This window comes from Oryctolagus cuniculus, chromosome 12 (assembly GCF_964237555.1).
Source record: "Oryctolagus cuniculus chromosome 12, mOryCun1.1, whole genome shotgun sequence".
Classification (NCBI taxonomy): domain Eukaryota; kingdom Metazoa; phylum Chordata; class Mammalia; order Lagomorpha; family Leporidae; genus Oryctolagus; species Oryctolagus cuniculus.
The window spans coordinates 29,650,126-29,671,543 of record NC_091443.1 but is presented as its reverse complement, the minus strand read 5'-3'; the positions used below and the strand labels follow the sequence as shown (position 1 = coordinate 29,671,543).

At 48.3% G+C, this 21,418-nt stretch overlaps 1 long non-coding RNA gene across 1 annotated transcript in view; it reads left to right on the top strand.

Moving 5' to 3' along the window:
• LOC103351202 (LINE-1 retrotransposable element ORF2 protein) overlaps nt 1–21,418 on the top strand; it is a 354,869-nt gene that overhangs the window by 294,597 nt on the left and 38,854 nt on the right. The window lies entirely within an intron of this gene.

The window sequence follows — 21,418 nt, the reverse complement described above, 5'->3', positions numbered from 1 at the left end:
CCCTAAACCTAGCCTTAACCTAATGCTAGCCCAAACCCTAACCCTAACCCTAACCTTAACCCTAGCCCTTGCCATAACTCTAACCCTAACCCTAAATCTAACCCTAACCCTAGCCCTAACCCTAACACTAACACTAACTCCAACCCTAGCCCTTCCCTAACCCTAACCCTAACCATGGCCAAACCCTAACCCTAAACCTAACCCTAACCCTAACCCTAATGCTTACCGTAGCCCTAGCCCTAAACCTAACATTAACCCTGACCATAGACCTAGCCATAACTCTAACCCTAACCTAGTCCTAGCCCTAGCCCTAGCCCTAGCCCTGGCCCTAACCCTAACCTTAACCCTATCCCTAGCTCTAACCCTAACAAAAACCTAACCCTAAACCTAACCTAACCCTAACACTAATCCTAGAATAGCCATAGCCCTAAACCTAACGCTAACCCTAGCTCTAAACCTAACCCTAAACCTAACCCTAACCCTAACCCTAACCCTAACACTAATTCTAGACCTAGCCCTAGCCCTAACCCTAACCCTAGCTCTAACCCTAAACCTAACCATAGCCCTAGCCCTGACCCTTACCCTAGCTCTAATCTAACCCTACGCGAACCCTAAACCTAACCCTAACCCTAACCCTAGCCCTAAACCTAACCCCAAACCTAACCCTAACCAGAGCTCTAACCCTTGCAATAGCCCTAGCTCTAACCCTATCACTAGCCCTAGCGCTAACCCTAGCCCTAGCTCTAACCCTTACCCTAGCTCTAACCCTATCCAAAACCCCAGCTTTAGCACTAGCCCAGCACCTAACACTAACCCTAGCACTAACCCTACCCCTAGTCCTAACCCTAATCCTAGCCCAAACCCTAACGCTAACCCTAACCCTAGACCTTGCCCTAGTCCTAACCCTAATCCTAGCCCAAACCCTAACGCTAACCCTAACCCTAGCCCTTGCCCTAACCCTAACTCTAACCCGGACCCTAACCCTAGCCCTAACCATAAACCTAAACATAACCCTAACACTAACCATTACCATAACACTAGCCCTAACCCTAACGCTAACCCTGACCCTAGACTAGCCTTAATCCTAATTCTAGCCCTAGCCTTCGCCATAGCCCTAGCCCTATCCCTAACGCTAAACCTAGCTCTAACACAAACCCTAACCTAACCCTAAACCTAAACCTAACCCTAACACTAATCCTAGACCTAACCATAGAACTAAACCTAACCCTAACCCTAGCCCTAAGCCTAACCATACCCTAGCTCTAATCCAATCCCTAACCCTATCCCAAGCACTAGCCCTAGCACTAACCCTAACCCTTTCCCTAACCCTAACTCTAGCCTTAACCCTAACCCTGACACTAACCCTAGCACTAACCCTAACCCTAGCCCACACACTAATGCTAACCCTAACCCTAACCCTAACCCTGGCCCTAACCCTAACCTAAACACTAAACCTAACCCTAACCCTAAACCTTACCGTAGCCCTAGCCCTAACCCTAATACTAACCCTGACCATAGACCTAGACCTAATTCTAACTCTATCCCTAGCCCTGGCACTAACCCAAACCCTAACCCTAACTCTAGCTCTAACCCTAACCCTAAACCTAACCCTAGCCCTAACCCTAAACCTAAACCTAAGCCTAACACTAATCCTAGACCTAGCCCTACTCCTAGCCCTAACCCTAAACCTAGTTGTAGTCCCAGCCCTAAAACTAACAATAGCCCTAGCCCTAACACTAACTAACACTATCCCTAGCACTAAACCTAACCCTAACCCTAGCCCTAGCCCAAGACCTAGCCCCAACCCTAACCTAACCCTAGCCCTAGACCTAACCATCACCAAAACCTAGTTTAACCCTAACCCTAACCCAACCTTAGCCCTAACCATAACCATAACCATAAATCTAACCCTAACCCTAACACTAATCCTAGCCCTATCACTAGCCCTGGCCAACCCTAACTCTAACCCTAACACTAGCACTAGCTCTAACCCTAGCCCTAGCCCTAGCCCTAGAACTAACAATAACCCTAACCCCAGCCCTAGACCTAACCATAACCAATACCTAGTCATAACCCTAACGCTAACCCGAATCCAAGTCCTAACCCTGACCTTAAAAATAACACTAGTCCTAGCCCTAACCCTAACCATAATTATATCCCAGCTCTAACACTAAAAATAGCCCTAGCCCTAACCCTAACCATAAAAATATCCATAGCCCTAACCCTAACCTTAACCCTAGCCCTAGCCCTAACCCTAATACTAGCCATAACACTAACCCTAAGCCTAACGCTAACCCTAGCACTAAACCTAACCCTAAACCTAGACCTAAACCTAACCATAGCCCTCCCCCTCGCTGTCACCTAACACTAACTCTAACCCTAACCCTAGCCTTAGCGCTAACCCTCACCCTACCATGGCCCTAAACCTAACCCTAGCCCAGCCCTAACCCTAACCCTAACCGCAAACCTAACCCTAACCCTAACACTATCCCTAAACCTAACCCTAACGCTGGCCCTAAACCTAACCCAAACCTAACCCTAACCAGAGCACTAACCCATATCCTAACCCTAGCCCTAACCCTAATCTTAACCCTAGCCCTAACCCTAAACCTAAACCTAACCATAGCCCAAACCCTAACGCTAACCCTAACCCTAATCCTAGCCCTAGCCCTAAACCTTACTCTAACGCTTGCTCTAATCCTAATCCTAACTCTAAACCCAAACCTAACCCTAACGCTAACACTAATCATAGCTCTAGACCTACCCTAAGCCTAACCAAACACTAACCCTAACACTAGCCCTAGCTCTAACCCTAGCCCTAGCCCTAACCCTAGCCCTAACCCTAACCCTAACCATAGCTCTAACCCTATCCCTAACACTAGCCCTAGCTCTAGCCCAAATACTAACGTGAACCCTAACCCTAACCCCAGCATTAACCCTAACCCTAACCCTAACCCTAGCCCTAACTCTAACCCTAGCCCTCACCCTAACCCTAACCCTAACCCTAAACCTAGGCTTAGCCCTAACCCTAACCGTAACCCTAGCCCTAACCCTAACTATAACCCTAACCTAGACTATACCTAGCCCACACCCTAATGCTAACCCTAACCCTAACATTAACCCTGGCCATAACCCTAACCCTAACCCTAACCCTAACCCTAACACTAACCCTAACCCTTACCGTAGCCCAGGCCTAACCCTAACACTAACCCTAACCCTAACCCTGTCAATAGACCTAGCCCTAACTAACTCTAGACATAGCCCTAAACCTAGCCCTAGCCCTGGCCCTAAAACAAACCCTAACCCTGGCCCTAACCCTAAACATAACCCTAAGCCTAAACCTAACCCTAACCCTACCCTAAACCTAACCCTAACCTTAACCCTTATTGTAGCCCTAGCCCTAACCCTAACACTAACCATGACCATAGACCTAGCCCTAACATTAACACTAAACCTAACCAAAACCCTTACCCTCAACCTTGCCCTAACCCTAACCCTAACTAACACTAGCGCAAACCCTAACCTTAACCCTAACACTAACCTTAACCTTAGCACTAGCACTAAGCCTAACCCTACCCTAAACCTAATCCTAACCCTAACACCAATCTTAGCCCTAGCACTAGCCCTACCCTACCCCTAACCCTAACCCTAGCCCTAGCTAAAAATTAGCCATAGCCCTAGCACTAGCCCTAGCCCTAACCTAAACCCTAAACCAAGCCCTAGCCCTAACCAGAACCCTAACCTTAACAATAGCCCTAGATCTAAACATAAACCTAGCATAGCACTAGCCCTAGACCTAACCCTAACCCTGCCCTAACCCTAACCCTAACACTAGCTCAAGCCAGAACCCTAACCCTAACACTAACCCTAAACTTAGCCCTAGCCCTAAGCCTAACCCTACCCTAAACCTAATCCTAACCCTAACACTAATCTTAGCCCTAGCACTAGCCCTACCCCTAACCCTAACCCTAACCCTAACACTAGCCCTAGCTCTAACCCTAGCCTTAGCCCTAGCCCTAACACTAGCCCTAGACCTAACCTAAACCCTAAACCAAGCACTAGCACTAACCAGAACCCTAACCTTAACAATAACCCTAGACCTAACCATAAATCTAGCATAAGCACTAGCCCTAGACCTAACCCTAACCCTACCCTAGCCCCAGCCCTAACCCTAGCCCTGACCTTAACCCTAACACTAGCTCTAACCCTAACCTTAAACCTAACACTAACCCTAAACCTAAACCTAACCGTAGCCCTAGCCCCAGACATAGCCCTAGTGCTAACCCTAACCCTAACCCTAACTTAACCCTAACCCTAAACCTAACCCTAATCCTAGATCTAGCATTACCCCTAACACTAACCCTAGCCCTAGCTCTAACTGTAAACCTATCCCTAGCCCTAGCCATCACCCTAACCTTAACCATAGCCTTAGCCCTAACCCTAACCCTAACCCTAACCCTAACCCTAACCCTAACACTAATCCTAGCCCTAGCCCTAGCCCTAACCCTAACTGTAACCCTAACCATAACACTAGACCTAGCTCTAACCATAGCACTAAGCTAGCCATAGCCCTACCCTAACCCTAACCCTAGCTATAACACAACCCCATACCCTATCTCTAAACCTATCCCTAACCCTAACCCAAGCACTAGGTCTAGCTCTAACCCTAACACTAAACCTAACCCTACCCTAACCCTAACCCTTGCCCTAACCCTAAACCTAGCCCTAACCTTAACCTAAGCGAAAACCCTAATCCTAAACCTATCCCTAACCCTAGCCCTTTCCCGAAACCTAACCCTAAACCTGGCCCTAACCCTAACCCTAACGCTAACCAGAGCACAAACCCTAACCCTAACCCTAGCCCTAGCCATAGCCCCAGCCCAAACGCTAATGCTAACCCTAACCCTAACTCTAGCCCTTTCCCTAACCCTGAGCCTAACCCTGGCCCAAACCTAACCCTAACCCTAACCCTGAGCGTAGACCTACACAAAACTCTAACCCTAGCCTTAGCCCTAGACCTAACCCTAACCCTAAACCTTACCCTAGCCTTAGCCCTAACCATAAACCTAACCCTGACCCTAAACCTAACCCTAACCCTAACCTAAACCTAATCATAACCATCAACCTCACAATTGCCCTAACCATAACACTAACTCTAGCCCTGGGTATAACCCTAAGCCTAACCCTAACACTAAGCCTAGCCCTAGGCTTAACCCTAACCCTACCCCTAAACCTAACCCTAACCCTAACACTAATCCTAGCCCTAGCCCTAGTCCTAGCCCTAACCCTAACCCTAGCCCTAACCCTAAACCTAACACTTACCATAGCTCTAACCCTATCCCTAACCCTAGTTTTAGCACTAGACCTAGCCATAACCCTAACCCTAACCCTAGAACTAACCCTAACCCTAGCCCTAGCATTAACCCTAACTCTAACCCTGACCTAACCATAACCATAACCATAACCCTTAACTTAGCCCTAGCCCTAAACCTAACCCTAATGCTAACCCTGACCCTAGACATAGCCCTAATCCTAACCCTAGTCCCAGCCCTATCCGGAGCTCTAGCACTAACCCAAATCCTAACCCTAGATCTAACCCTAACCATAAATCTAACCCTAAACCTATACCTGACCCTAACACTAATCCTGGACCTAGCCAAAGCCCTAACCCTAACCATAACCCTAGCCCTAGCTCTAATGCTAAACCTAGCCCAGCCCTTGCCCTAGCGCTAACCCTAACCCTAAATCATGACCTAACCCTAAATCTAACGCTAGCTCTAACCCTAATACTAACCCTAACCCTAAAACTAATCCTAGTGCTAGCCCTTACCCTAACCCTAACCTGAGCCCTAACCCTAGCCCTAACCCTAACCTTAACCCTTACCCTAGCTCTAACCCTATCTCTAACCCTAACACTAGCCACAGCCCTCGCCCTAACCCTAACCCTAAGCCTAGCCTTAGCCCTAACCCTAACCCTAACCCTGACCCTAAACCTAAACCTGACCCTAGACCTAAACATAACCCTAACCCTAAGCCTAACCCTAACCATAACCTTCGCCCTAACCCTAGGCCTAATCCTAACCATAACCCTAGCATTTGCCCTGGCCCTAGCTCTAACAATAACCCTAATGCTAACCCTAGCCCTAACCGTAACCCTAACCCTAAACTAAACCTAATCCTAACCATGACACTAATCGTAGCCTTGACCTAGCCCTAGCCCTCACCCTGACCCTAACCCTAACACTAGCCCTAGCTCTAACGCTAGCCATAGACCTAGGCCTAGACCTAGTCCTAACCTTAACCCTTAATCTAGCCCTAACCTTAACTTTAACCCTTACTCTAGCTCTAACACTATCCCTAACGCTAGCCCTGTCACTAGCCCTAACCCAAACCCTAAACCTAACCCTAATCCTAGCACTAAACCTAAACCTAGCCCTAACCCTAATCTAACCCTAATCCTAGCTCAAAATCTAACAGTAACACTAACCCTAACCCTAGGCCTAACCCTAGGCCTTGCCCTAACCCTAACTCTAAACCTGGCCATCACCCTAACCCTATCCCTAACCCTAACCCTAACCCTAACCCTAACCCTACTCTAACCCTTACCGTAGCCATAGCGCAAACCCTAATGCAACGTTGACCCTAGACCTAGCCCTAACCCTAACCCTAACCCTAAACCTAACCCTAATCCTAAACCTAACCCTAACACTACCCCTTGCCCTAGCCCTAAACCTAACACTAACTAAACCTAATGCTAGCTCTAACCCTAATACTAACCCTAACCTAAAGCTAACCCTAATGTAAAACTAATCCTAGCACTTGCCCATACCCTAACCCTAGCCCTAACCCTAACCTTAACCCTTAAAGTAGCTCTAACCCTATCCTTACCCGAGCCCTCTTCTCAACCTAACCCTAACCCTAACCCTAAGCCTAGCCTTAGCCCTAACCCTAACCCTAACACTGGCCCTAAACCTAACACTGACCCTAGACCTAGCCCTAACAATAACCCTAAACCTAACCACAACCCTCGCCCTCACCCTCGCCCTAATCCTAACCCTAACCTAGCCCTAGCCCTAGCCCTAAAAATAACCCTAAGCCTAACCGTAGCCATAGCCGTAAACCTAACCCTACCCTAAACCTAATCCTAACCCTAACACTAATCGTAGCCTTGACCTAGCCCTAGTCTTAACCCTGGCCCTAACCAAAACACTAGTCCTAGATCTAAACCTAGCCCTAGCCCTACCCTAAAGCTTAACCTAGCCCAAACCCTAACCTTAACCCTTACTCTACCTCTAACCCTATCCCTAACCCTAGCCTTGTCACTAGCCCTAACCCTAACCCTAAAGCTAACCCTAACCCTAGCACTAACACTAACCATAGCCCTAACCCTAATCTAACCCTAATCCTAGCCCAAACTCTAAAGTAACCCTAACCCTAACCCTAGACCTTGCCTAACCCTAACCCTAGGCCTTCCCTTAACCCTAACCCTAACACTGGCCCTAACCCTAACCCTAACCCTAACCCTAACCTTGCCCTAACCCTTACCTTAGCCATAGCGCAAACCCTAACTAACCCTGATGCTTGACCTGGCCCTAACCCTAACCCAGGCCCTAGCCCTAACCCTAGTCCTAGACCTAGACCTAGCCCTAACCCTAACCCTAGTCCTAGACCTAGACCTAGCCCTAACCCTAACCCTAACACTAAAACTAAACGTAAGCCTAACACTAATCCTGACCTAGCCCTAGCCCTAGCCCTAAACATAACCCTAGCCCTAGCTCTAACCCTAAACCTATCCCTAGCCCAAGCCATAACCCTAACCCTAAGCCTAGTCCTAGCCCTAACCCTAACCCTAACTCTTAACCTAAACCTAACCCTAACACTAATCCTAGCCCTAGCCCTAGCCCTAACCCTAGCCCTAATCCTAACCCTAACCCTTACCATAGTTCTAACCCTATCGCTGACCTTAGTTTTAGCACTAGCCCTAGCCCTAACTCTAACCCAAACCCTAAGCCTAGTACTAATCCTAACCTAGCCCTTGCCCTAACCCTAACTCTAACCCTGACCTAACCCTAACCCTAACCCTAACCCTAACCCTAACCCTAAACATTACCTTAGCCCTAACCCTAACCCTAACGCTAACCCTGACCCTAGACCTAGCCCTAACACTAAACCTAGCCCTAGCTCTATCCCTAACCCTAATCCTAGTTCTAACCCTAACCCTAAACCTAACACTAAAACAAAAGCTAAGCCTAACACTAATCCTGACCTAACCCTAGCCCTAACCATACCCCTAGCCCTAGCTCTGACCCTGAACCTATCCCTAGCCTAAGCCATAACCCTAAACCTAAGCCTAGCCCTAACACCAATCCTAGCCCTAGCCCTAGCCCTGGCCCTAACCCAAGCTCTAACCCTAACCCTAACCCTTACCATAGCTCTAACCCTATCCCTGACCCTAGTTTAAGCACTGGCCCTAGGCCTAACTCTAACCATAACCCTAAGCCTAGTACTAACCCTAACCTATCCCATGCCCTAACCCTAACTCTAACCCTGACCTAACCCTAACCCTAACCCTAACCCTAAACCTTACTTTAGCCCTAGCCCTAACCCTAACGCTAACCCTGACCCTAGACCTAGCCCTAACCCTAAACCTAGCCCTGGCTCTAACCCTAATACTATAAACCTAAACCTAAACCTGACTCTAACACTAATCCTAGACCTAGCCCTAGCCCTAACCATAACCATAACCCTAGCCCTAGCTCTAACCCTAACCATAACCCTAGCCCTAGCCCTAGAGCTAACCCTAACACTAGCTCTAGCCCTAACACTAATGCTAGCTCTACCCCTAATACTCACCCTAACCCTAAACTAACCCTAACTTAAGACTAATCCTAGTGCTAGACTTTACCCTAACCCTAGCCCTAACCCTAACCTTAACCCTTACCGTAGCTCTAACCCTATTCCTAACACTAACCCTAGCCCTAAACCTAACCCTGACCCTAGACCTAGCCCTAACAATAACCCTAAACCTAACCATAACCCTCGCCTTCACCCTCGCCCTAATCCTAACCCTAACCTAGCCCTTGCCCTCGCCCTAGACCTATCAATAACCCTAAACCTAACCCTAGCCCTAGGCGTAACCCTAAACCTACCCTAAACCTAATCCTAACCCTAACACTAATAGTATCCTTGACCTAGCCCTAGATCTAACCCTGACCTTAACCCTAACACTAGCCCGAGCTCTAACTCTAGCCCTAGCCCTAGCCCTAACCCTAACCCTAATCCTAGTTCTAACCATAACCCTAAACCAGACACTAAAATTAACCTAAGCCTAACACTAGTCCTAGACCTAGCCCTAGCCCTAACCCTAAACCTAGGCCTAGCTCTAACCCTAAACCTATCCCTAGCACTAGCCATAACCCTAAACCTAACCATAAGCCTAACGTAACTCTAACCCAAACCTAACCCTAACCCTAAACATAACCCTAAACCTAACCCTAACCCTAACACTAATTCTCGCTCTAGCACTAGCCCTAGCCCTAACCGTAACTCTAACCCTAACACTAACACAAGCCCTAGCTCTAACCCTAGCCCTATCCTTAGTTCTAACCCTAACCCTAAACCTAAACCTAGCCCTAGCCCTAACGATAACTCTAAACCTAACCCTAACCCTAACACTAATCATAGCCCTATCGCTAGTCCTAGCCCTAACCCTAGCGCTAACCCTAACCCTAACACTAACCCTTAACCTACCTCAAACCCTATCCCTAACCCAAGTTTTAGCAATAGCCCTAACCCTAATCCTAACCCTAACCCTACCACTAACCCTAGCCATAACCTTAATACTAGCCAAACCCTAACCCTAGCCGTAGCTCTAACCCTATCCCTAACCCTAGCTTTAGCACTAGCCCAGCACCTAACCCTAACCCTAACCCTAGCCCTAAACCTAATCCTAGCCCAAACCCTAACGCTAACCCTAACCTTAACCATAGCCCTTGCCCTAACCCTAACCCTAACCCTAACCCTAACTCTAACACTTACCGTGATGCTAGCCCTAAACCTAATGCTAAGCCTGACCCTAGATCTAGCTATAACCCTATCACTGGCCCTAACCAGAACCCTAACCCTAGTGCTAAACCTAACTCTAACCCTATTCCTAACCTAACCCTAACCTGAACCCTAACCCTACCCTGACACTAACCATAACACTAGTCCTAGCCCTAAACTTAACCCTAATTATAGACCCAGCCATAACACTAAGAATAGCCTAGCCCTAACCCTAGCCATAACACTATCCATAGCCCTAAACCTAACCCTAGCCCAAGCCTAACCATAACCCTAAACCTAACCCTAATACTAGCCCTAACGCTAACCCTAAACCTACCCCTAGCCATAGCCTTAACACTAAACCTAAGCCAAGCAATAACCCTAACCCTAACCCTAGCCCTAACCATAAACCTTGCCCTCATCCTCTCCCTAACAGTAACCCTAACCCTAACCCTAACACTAGGCTTCACCCTAACCCTAACCCTAGCCCAAACCCAAACCCTAACATAGCCCTAGCCCTAGCCCACACACTAACGCTAAACCTAACCCTAAACCTAATCCTAGACCTAGCACTAGCCCTAACACTAACCCTAGCCCTAGCTAAACCATAAACCTATCCCTAGCCTAACCATCAACTAACCCTAACCCTAGCATTAGCCCTAACCCTAAACCTAACCCTAACCCTAACACTAATCCTAGCCATATCCCTAGCCCTAACCCTAACTCTAACCCTAAACATAAAACTAGCCCTAGCACTAACCCTAGCCCTAACCCTAGCCCAACCCTACCCTAACACTAACCCTAGGTCTAACCTTACCTCATACCCTATCTCTAAACCTATCCCTAACCCTAAACCAAGCACTAGCCCTAGCTCTAATCCTAACCCTAACCCTAACCCTAACCCTACCCTAATCCTAAACCTTGCCCTAACCCTAGCCCTAACCCAAACCTAAGCGAAAAACCTAATCCAAAGCTACCCCAAACCCTAGCCCTTTCCCTAACCCTAACCTAACCCTAATCCTGACCCTAACCCTAAACCTAACCAGAGCACAAACCATAACCCTAACCCTAACCCTAGCACTAACCCTAAACCTAACCCTAATCCTAACCCTTAACCTAACCCTAGGCCTACCCCTAGACTAGCCCTAACCTAAACCTAACCCTAACCAAAACACTAGCCCCAGCTCTAACCATAGCTCTCACCCTAGCCCTAGCCATAGCCCTAACCCTAACCCTAACCCTAAACCTAACCCTAACCCTAAACCTTACCGTAGCCCTAGCACTAACCATAACACTAACCGTGACCATAGACCTAGCACTAACACTAACTCTGTCCCTAGTCCTAGCCCTAGCCCTAGCCCTAGCCTAGCCCTGGTCCAAACCCAAACTCTAACCCTAACCATAGCTCTAATCCTAACCCTAAACCTAACTCTAAAACTAAACTTAACCCTAACACTGATCCTAGACCTAGAGCTACCACTAGCCCTAAACCTAACCCTAGTTATAGTCCCAGCCCTAAAATTGAAAATAGTCCTAGCCCTAACCCTATCTAACACTATCCCTAGCTCTAAACCTAACCCTAACCCAAGCCCTAGCACTAAACCTAACCCTAACACTAGCACTAACACTAACCCAAAACCTAACCCTAACACGAATCCTAGACCTAGCCCTACCCCTAGCCCTAAACCCAACCCTGGTTATAGTCCCAGCACTAAATCTAACCGTAGCCGTAGCCCTAACCTTAAACATAGCACTATCCCTAGGCCAAACCCTAACCCTAACACTACCCCTAGCCCTAACCCTAACCCTAGCACTAACCCTAACCCTATCCCTCGCCCTTGCCCTAACACTAACCCTAACCATAACCCTAACCCTAACCGTAGCCTTAGCCCTAACCCTAAACTAACCCTGGCCCTAAACCTAACCCTAAACCAAGCCCTAACCATAACCCTAGCGCTAGCCTAGTCCTAACCCTAACCCTAACCCTAGCCCTAACACTAACCCTATCCCTAACCCTATCCCAAGCACTAGTCCTAGCCTTAACCCTAACCCTAACCCTAACCCTAACCCTAACCCTAACCCTAACCATAGCACTAACCCTAACACTAACACTTGCCCTAACCCTAATGCTGGAACTACCCCTAACCATAAACCTAAACCTAACGCTAACCAAAAGCCTAACACTAGCCCTTACACTAACCCTAACCCTAACCCTGGCCCTCAACCTAACCCTAAACAGAGCACTAACCCTAACCCTAACCCTAGCCCTAACCCTAATGCTAACACTTACCCAAGCTCTAACCCTATACCTACTCCTAACCCTAACCCTAGCACTAACCCTAACCCTAACCCTAACACTTGCCCTAACCCTAACATGGCCCTAACCCTAACCATACACCTAACCCTAACGCTAACCTTAAACCTAACACTAGCCCTTACCCTAACCCTAACCCTAACCCTAACCCTGGCCCTCAACCTAACCCAAATCCTAACCCTAATCAGAGCACTAAAGCTAACCCTAACCCTAACCCTAACCCTTACCATAGCTCTAACCCTATCCTTAAACCCCTAGCCCTAGCCATGACCTGAACCCTAACCCTAACACTAGCACTAACCCTAACCCTAAGCCTAGCCCTAACCCTAACCCTAGCACTAACCCTAACACTGCCCCAAAACCTAAGGCTAACCCTAACCCTAAATCTAGCCCTAGCACTAAACCCTAACTCTAACAGTGGCTCTAACCATAACCCTAAAACTAAACCTAACACAAACCCTAACACTACTCCAAGCCCTAGCCCAAGCCCTAACCCTAACACTAGCCCTAGCTCTAATCCTATCCCTAGCCCTAGCCCTAACCCTAAACCTAACCCTAGCCCTAACCCTAAATCTAACCCTTACCCTAGCTCTAAACCTATCCCTAACCCTATCCCTACCCCTAGCTGTAGCCCTAACCCTAACCCTAACCCTAGCCCTAATCCTAAACCTAGCCCTAGCCCTAGCCCAAACCTTAACGCTAACCCTTACCCTAACTCTAGCCCTTGCCCTAACCCTGACCCTAACACTGGCCCTAAACATAACTCTAAACATAACCCTAAACCTAACCCTAACACTAAACCTAACCCTTATCGTAGCCCTAGTCCTAACCCTAACACTAACCCTTACCCTAGAGACCTGGCCCTAACTCTAACCCTAGCCTAGGCCTAGACCTAGACCTGGCCCTAACAGAAAACCTAACCCTAACTGTAGCAATAACCCTAACCCTAACCTTAAACCTAAGCCTAAACCTAAACCTAAAGCTAACCCTAACACTAATCCTGGACCAAACCCTACCCCGAGCCCTAACCCTAGTCCTAGTTATAGTCCCAGCACTAACCCTAATGCTAGACCTAGCCCTAACCCTAAACATAACACTATCACTAGCCCAAGCCCTAAACCTAACCCTAGCCCTAGTCCTAACCCTAACACTAACCCTGGCTCTAAACCTAACCCTAAAACTAAACCTAACCCTAAACCTAAACCTAACCATAACCCTAACACTAATCCAAGCCCTAGGCCTAGCCCTAACCCTAACCATAACACTAGCCCTAGCTCTAACCCTATACCTAGCCCTAGCCCTAGCCTTAACCCTAAACCTAACCCTAGCCCTAACCCTAATTCTAACCCTTACCCTAGCTCCAACCCTATCCCTAAACCTAGCACTACCCCTAGCCCTAACAATAACCATAACCCTAACCCTAAACCCAAACCTAGCCCTAGTCCTAGCCCAAACCTTAACGCTAACACTTACCCAACTCTAGCCCTTGCCCTAACCCTGACCCTAAACCTAACACTAACTCTAACACTAAACCTAAAGCTAACACTAAACCTAACCCTAGCCCTAGATCTAGCCCTAACCCTAGCACTAACCCTAACACTAGCTCTAGCAATAACCCGAAACCTAACACTAGCTCTACCCCTAATACTAACACTAACCCTAAAGCTAACCCTAACCTAAGACTAATCCTAACCCTAGCCCTTACCCTAACCCTAACCCTAGGCCTAACCCTAACCTTAACCTTTACCGTAGCTCTAACCCTATCCCAAACCCTAACCATAGCCCTCGCCCTCGCCCTAACCCTAAGCCTAGCCTTAGCCCTAACCCTAACCCTAACCCTGGCCCTAAACCTAACCCTGACCCTAGACCTAGCCCTATACCTAACCCTAAACCTAACCATAACCCTCGCCCTCACCCTCGCCCTAATCCTAACCCTAACCTAGCCTTAGCCCTGGCCCTAACCCTAACCCTAACCCTAACCCTAACCTTAACACTAACACTAGCCCTAGCTCTAACCCTAGCCCTAGCCCTAGCCCTAACCTTAACCCTAACCCTAAACCTAACCATAACCCTCGCCCTCAACCTCGCCTAACCCTATCCCTAACCCTAGACCTAGCTCTAACCCTAACCCTAACCCTAACCCTAGCTCAGCCCTAACTCTAACCCTAACCCTAACCCTAACCCTAGCTCAGCCCTAACACTAACCCTAACCCTAACCCTAACCCTAATCCTAGCCATAGCCTTAGCCTACCCTAGCCCTAACCCTAACCCAACCCTAACACAATCCCTAGCCCTAACCCTAGCCCTAACCCTAACCATAACCACAATACTAGCACTATCACTAACCCTAACTCTGCCGCTATCCATAGCCCTAACACTAACCCTAAACCTATCCCTAACCCTAAGCCTAACGCTAGCCCTAACTATAACCCTAGCCCTCGCCCTAACCCTAACCCTAGCCCTAGCCCTAACCCTAATCCAAACCTAACACTAAACCTAACCCTAACCATAACACTAATCCTAGCCCTGGCCCTAACACTAACCCTAACCCTAAACCTAACCCTATACCTAACCCTAAACTTAAGCCTAACCCAAGCCCTCGCACTAGCCCTAATTCTAACCCCAACGCTAACCCAAATTTAACCCTAACCCTAACCCTAGCCTTAGCCCTAACCCTAACCCTAACCCCGGCCCTAAACCTAACCGTACCTTAGACCAAACACTAACCCAAACCCTAAACCTAATCATAACCCTCGCCCTCACCTTTGCCCTAACCCTAGCCCAAGCTCTAACCCTAAAACTAACCAAAACCCTAGCTCAGCCCTAACCATAACCCTAGCACTAGCTCTAACCCTAAACTTATCCCTAGTTCTAGCCATAACCCTAACCCTAAGCCTAGCCCTAGCCCTAAACTTACCCTTAACAGTAAACCTAAACCTAACCCTAACACTAATCCTAGCCCTAGCCCTAGCCCTAACCCTAACCCTAGCCCTAACCCTACCACTAACTATTACCGTGGCTCTAACCCTACCCCGACCCTAGATATAGCACTAGCCGTAGCCCTAACACTAACCCTAGTACTAACCCAAACCATAGCCCTTGCCCTAACCCTAACTCTAACCCTGACCTAACCATAAACCTAACCCTAACCCTAGCCCTGACCCTAACGCTAACCCTGACCCTAGACCTAGCCCTAACCCTAAACCTAGCCCTAGCACTATCCCTAACTGGAGCCCTAGCCCTAACCCTAACCCTAACCCTAACCCTACCACTAACCCTAACCCTAGCCCTAGCTCTAACCCTAACCCTAGCCCTAGATCTAGCCCTAACCCTAGCACTAACCCTAACACTAGCTCTAGCAATAACCCGAAACCTAACACTAGCTCTACCCCTAATACTAACCCTAACCCTAAAGCTAACCCTAACCTAAGACTAATCCTAACCCTAGCCCTTACCCTAACCCTAACCCTAGGCCTAACCCTAACCTTAACCTTTACCGTAGCTCTAACCCTATCCCAAACCCTAACCATAGCCCTCGCCCTCGCCCTAACCCTAAGCCTAGCCTTAGCCCTAACCCTAACCCTAACCCTGGCCCTAAACCTAACCCTGACCCTAGACCTAGCCCTATACCTAACCCTAAACCTAACCATAACCCTTGCCCTCACCCTCGCCCTAATCCTAACCCTAACCTAGCCCTAGCCCTGGCCCTAGCCCTAACAATAACCCTACCCCTAACCCTATCCCTAGGCGTAACCCTAACCCTACCCTAAACTTAATCCTAACCCTAACACTAATCGTAGCCTTGACCTGGCCCTAGCCCTACCCCTGACCCTAACCCTAACACTAGCCCTAGTTCTAACCCTAGCCCTAGCCATAGCCATAGTCCTAGCCCTATCCCTAACCCTAACACTTAACCTAGCCCTAACCCTAACCTTAACCCTCACTCTAGCTCTAACCCGATCCCTAAACCTAGCCCTGTCACTAATACTAACCCTAACCATAACACTAATCCTAACCCTAGCCCTAAGCCTAATCTAACCCTAATCCTGGCCCAAACTCTAACAGTGAACCTAAACCTAACAGTAGCCCTTGCCCTAATCCTAAACCTAACCCTGGCCCTAACCCTAACCCTAACCCTACCCTAACCCTTACCAACCCTAACACTAATTCTAACCCTAAACCTAACCATAACCAACACCCTCACCCTTGCCTTAACCCTAACCCTAACCCTAGCCCTAACCCTAATCCTGACCCTAACCCTAGCCTTAACCCTAACCCTAACCCTAACCCTAACCCAAAACCTAACACTAACCCTAACACTAATCCTAGCCCTAGCCCTGGCCCTAACCCTAACCCTAACCCTAACCTTAACACTAACACTAGCCCTAGCTCTAACCCTAGCCCTAGCCCTAGCCATAGCCATAGCCCTAACCTTAACCCTAACCCTAAACCTAACTATAGCCATCGCCCTCAACCTCGCCCTAACCCTATACCTATCCCTAGCCCTAGCTCTAACCCTAACCCTAACCCTAACCCTAGCTCAGACCTAACACTAACCATAACCCTAACCCTAACCCTAATCCTAGCCATAGCCTTAGCCTACCCTAGCCCTAACCCTAACCCAACCCTAACACAATCCCTAGCCCTAACCCTAGCCCTAGCACTAGCCCTAAACCCTAACCCTGACAACAATACTAGCACTATCACTAACCCTAACTATGCCACTGTCCGTAGCCCTAACACTAACCCTAACCCTATCCCTAACCGTAAGCCGAACCCTAGCCCTAACTCTAACCCTAGCCCTATCCCTAGCCCTATCCCTAGCCCTAGCCCTAGCCCTGGCCCTAACCCAAACTCTAACCCTAACCATAGCTCTAACCCTAACCCTAACCATAGCCCTATACGTAACCCTAAACATAACCCTAACCCAAGCCATCGCACTAGCCCTAATCCTAACCCTAAACTAACCCAAATTTAACCCTAACCCTAACCCTAACCTAGCTGAGCCCTAACCCTAAACCTATCCCTAGCCCTAGCCCTAAACCTAACCCTAACCCTAGCCATAGCACTAACGCTAACCCTAACCCTAGCTCTAACACTAACCCTAACCCTAAACCTAACCGTAAACCTAAACCTAACCCTAACATTAATCCTAGTCCTAGCCCTAAACCTAATGTAACCCTAACCCTAACCCTAAACCTAACCCCAGCCCTAGCCCTAACCATAACCCTAAACCTAGCACTAACCCTAACCCTAAACCTGGCCCCAACCCTAACCCTAACCTTAACCTTAACCCTAACCCTAGCTCTAACCCTAACCCTAACCATAACCATAACCCTAATCCTAATCCTAACCCTAACCCTAGCCCTATAACTAGCCCTAATCCTAACCCTAACCCTAACCTAAACCCTAAACCTACCACTAGCCCTAGCTCTAACCCTAGGCCTAGCCCTAACCCTAACCCTAGCCCTAATCCTAACCCTAACCATAATCCTAACCCTAACCCTAACCCTTACCGTATCCTTAGACCTAACCCTAACATTAACCGTGACCATAGACCAAGCCCTAACTCTATCCCTTCACCTAGCCCTAGCCCTAGCCCTAGCCCTGGTCCTAACCCAGCACTAACCCTAACCCTAAATCTAACCCTCAACATAGCTCTAACCATAACCCTAACCCTAACCCTAATCCTAAACCTAACCCAAACCCTAGCCTTAGCCCTAGCCCTAGCCCTATAACTAGCCCTAACCCTAACCCTAACCCTAACCCTAACCATAGCCCTAGACCTAACCCTAAAACTAACCGTGACAATAGACCTAGCCCTAACTCTATCCCTAGACCTAGCCCTAGCCCTAGCCCTGGACCTAACCTAAACTCGAACCCTCACCGTAGCTCTAACTCTAGCCCTAGCCCTAAACCTGACCCTAACCCTAACCCTAACACTAGCCTTAGCTCAAACCCTAGCCCTAATCCTAGTCCAGGCACTAGCCCTAGCCCTAAATCTAACCCTAACCTTAGCAATAACCCTGACCCAAGCCCTAACACAAATCCTAGCCCAAACCCTAATGCTAACCCTAACCCTAACCCGAACACTTACCCTAACCCTAACCTTGTCCATAACAGTAACCCTAACCCTACCTTAACACTTACCTTAGCCCTAGCCCTAACCTAACATAACCCTGACCTTAGACCTAGCCCTACCCTAACCCTAGCCCTAGCCCTAGCCCTAGGCCTAACATAAACCTAACCCAAGCACTAGCCATAACCCTATCCCACACAATAGCCCTAGACTTAGCCCTAACCCTAACCCTACCATAACCCTAGCACTAACCCTAAACCTAACACTAACACTAAACCTAACCTTAACACTAATGCTAGTCCTAGCCCTAGCCCTAAACATAACCTAGCCATAGCTATAACACTAAACCTTTCCCTAGCCCTAGCCCTAAACCTAACCCTAACCCTAGCTATAGCACTAACCCTAAACTTAACACTAACTCTAACACTAACCCTAACGCTAACCCTAAACCTAACCATAAACCTAAACATAACCGTAACACTAATCCTAGCCCTAGACCTAACCCTAACCCTAACTCTAACCCTAACCCGAACCCTAAAGCTAGCCCTAGCTCTAACCCTAGCCCTAGCCCTATCCCTAACACTATCCCTAACCATAAACCTAACCATAGCCCTAAACTAACCCTACACCTGGCCCCAAACCTAACCCTAACCCTAACCTTAACCCTAACCCTAGATCTAACCCTAAAGCTATCCCTAATCCTAAACTTAACCTAACCCTAGACCTAGCCCTATAACTATCCCAAACCCTAACCCTAACCCAAACCGTAAACCTGACACAATCCCTAGTTCTAACACTAGCCCTAGCCCTACCCTAACCCTAACCCTAGTCTAACCCTAACCCTAACCCAAACCCTAACCATAACCCTTACCATAACCCTAACCCTAACCCTATCCCTAACCCAAGCCCTAGCCCTAACCCTAACCCTAACCCTAACCCTAACCCAAACCTAACCCTAACCCTAACACTAATCCTAGCCCTGGCCCTAACCCTAACCTAAACCTTAACCATAAGACTAGCCCTAGCTCTAACCCTAGCCCTAAACCCTAGCCATAGCCCTAACCCTAACCACAGCCCTAACCCTGATCCTAACCCAGGCCCTAACCCTAACCCTAACCCTAAACCGAACCACAACCCTAACCCTAACCCTTACCATAGCCCTAACCCTAACACTAACACTAACTGTGACCATAGAACTAGCCCTAACTCTAACCCTAGCCTTAGCCCTAGCCCTAGCCCTGGCCAAACACAAACTCTAACAAAAACCATAGCTCTAACCTTAACCCAAAATTTAACCCTAGCTCTCGCCTCGCACTAGCCCTAATCCTACCCTAAGCTAACCAAAGCTCTAACCCTAACCCTAACCCTAACCCTAGTCTTAGCCCTAACCCTAACCCTAACCCTAAACCTAACCCTAGCTCTCGCCCTCGCACTAGCCCCAATCCTAACCCTAACGCTAACACAAGCTCTAACCCTAACCCTAACCCTAGCCCTATAACTAGCCCTAACCCTAACCCTAACCCTAACCCTAACCCTAACCCAAGCATTGCCCTAACCCTAACCCTAACCCTAACCCTAACCCAAACCTAACCCTAACCCTAACCCTAACCCTAATCCTAGGCATGGACATAACCCTAACCCTAACCTTAACCCTAACACTAGCCCTAGCTCTACACTAGCCCTAGCCCTAGCCCAAGAACTAACCCTAACACCAGCCCTAACCCTAACCCTAACCCTGGCCCTAACCCTAACCCTAACCCTAAACCTAATCCTAAACCTAACCACAACCCTAACCCTAACCCTTACCATAGCCCTAACACTAACACTAACACTAACCGTGACCATAGACCTAGCCGTAAATCTAACCAAGCCCTAGACCTAGCCCTAGCCCTGGCCCTAACCCAAACTCTAACCCTAATCATAGCTCTAACCCTAACCCTAACCCTAACTCTAACCCTAACCCTAAACTTAACCCTAGCTCTCGCCATCGCACTAGCCCTAATCCTAACCCTAACGCTAACCCAAGCTCAAACCCTAACCCTAACCCTAACACTAACCCTAGTCTTAGCACTAACCCTAACCCTAACCCTGGACCTAAACATAACACTAACCCTAGACCAAACACTTACCCTAACCCTAAACATAACCATAACCCTTGCCCTCACCCTCGCCTTAACCCTAACCCTAACCCTAGCCCTAAACCTAACCCTAACCCTAGCCTTAGCCCTAACACTAACCCTAACCCTAAACATAACCATAACCCTAACACTAATCCTAACCCTAACCCTAGCCCTAAGCCTAACCCTAACCCTAGCTTTAGCCCTAAAGATAACCCTAAAACTAACCCTAACCCTAACACTAATCCTAGCCCTAGCACTAGCCCTAACCATAACCCTAACCCTAACACTAGCCCTAGCTCAAACCCTAGGCCTAGTCCGAGTCCAGGAACTAGTCCTAGCCCTAACTCTAACCCTAATCTTAGCAATACCCCCAACACTAGCCCTAACAGAAATCCTAGCCCAAACCCTAATGCTAACCCTAACCCTAAACCTAGCACTTGCCCTAACCCTAACACAAACCTTGTCCCTAACTGTAACCCTAACCCTAACCCTACCTTAACCCTTACCTTAGCCCTAGCCCAAACCCTACATAACCCTGACCCTAGACCTAGCCCGAACTCTATCCCTAGCCCTAGCCCTAGCCCTAACCCTAAACCTAACCCTAGCCCAAACCCTATCCCAAGCACTAGCAGTAACCCTATTCCAAGCAATAGCCCTAGACCTACCCCTAACCCTACCATAACTCTAACACTAACCCTAAACCTAACACTAAAACTAAACCTAACCCTAACACTAATCCTAGACCTAGCCATATCCCTAACCCTAACCTAGCCCTAACTCTAACACTAAACCTTTCCCTAGCACTAGCCCTAAACCTAAGCCTAACCCTAGCCATAGCACTAACCCTAACCCTAACCCTAA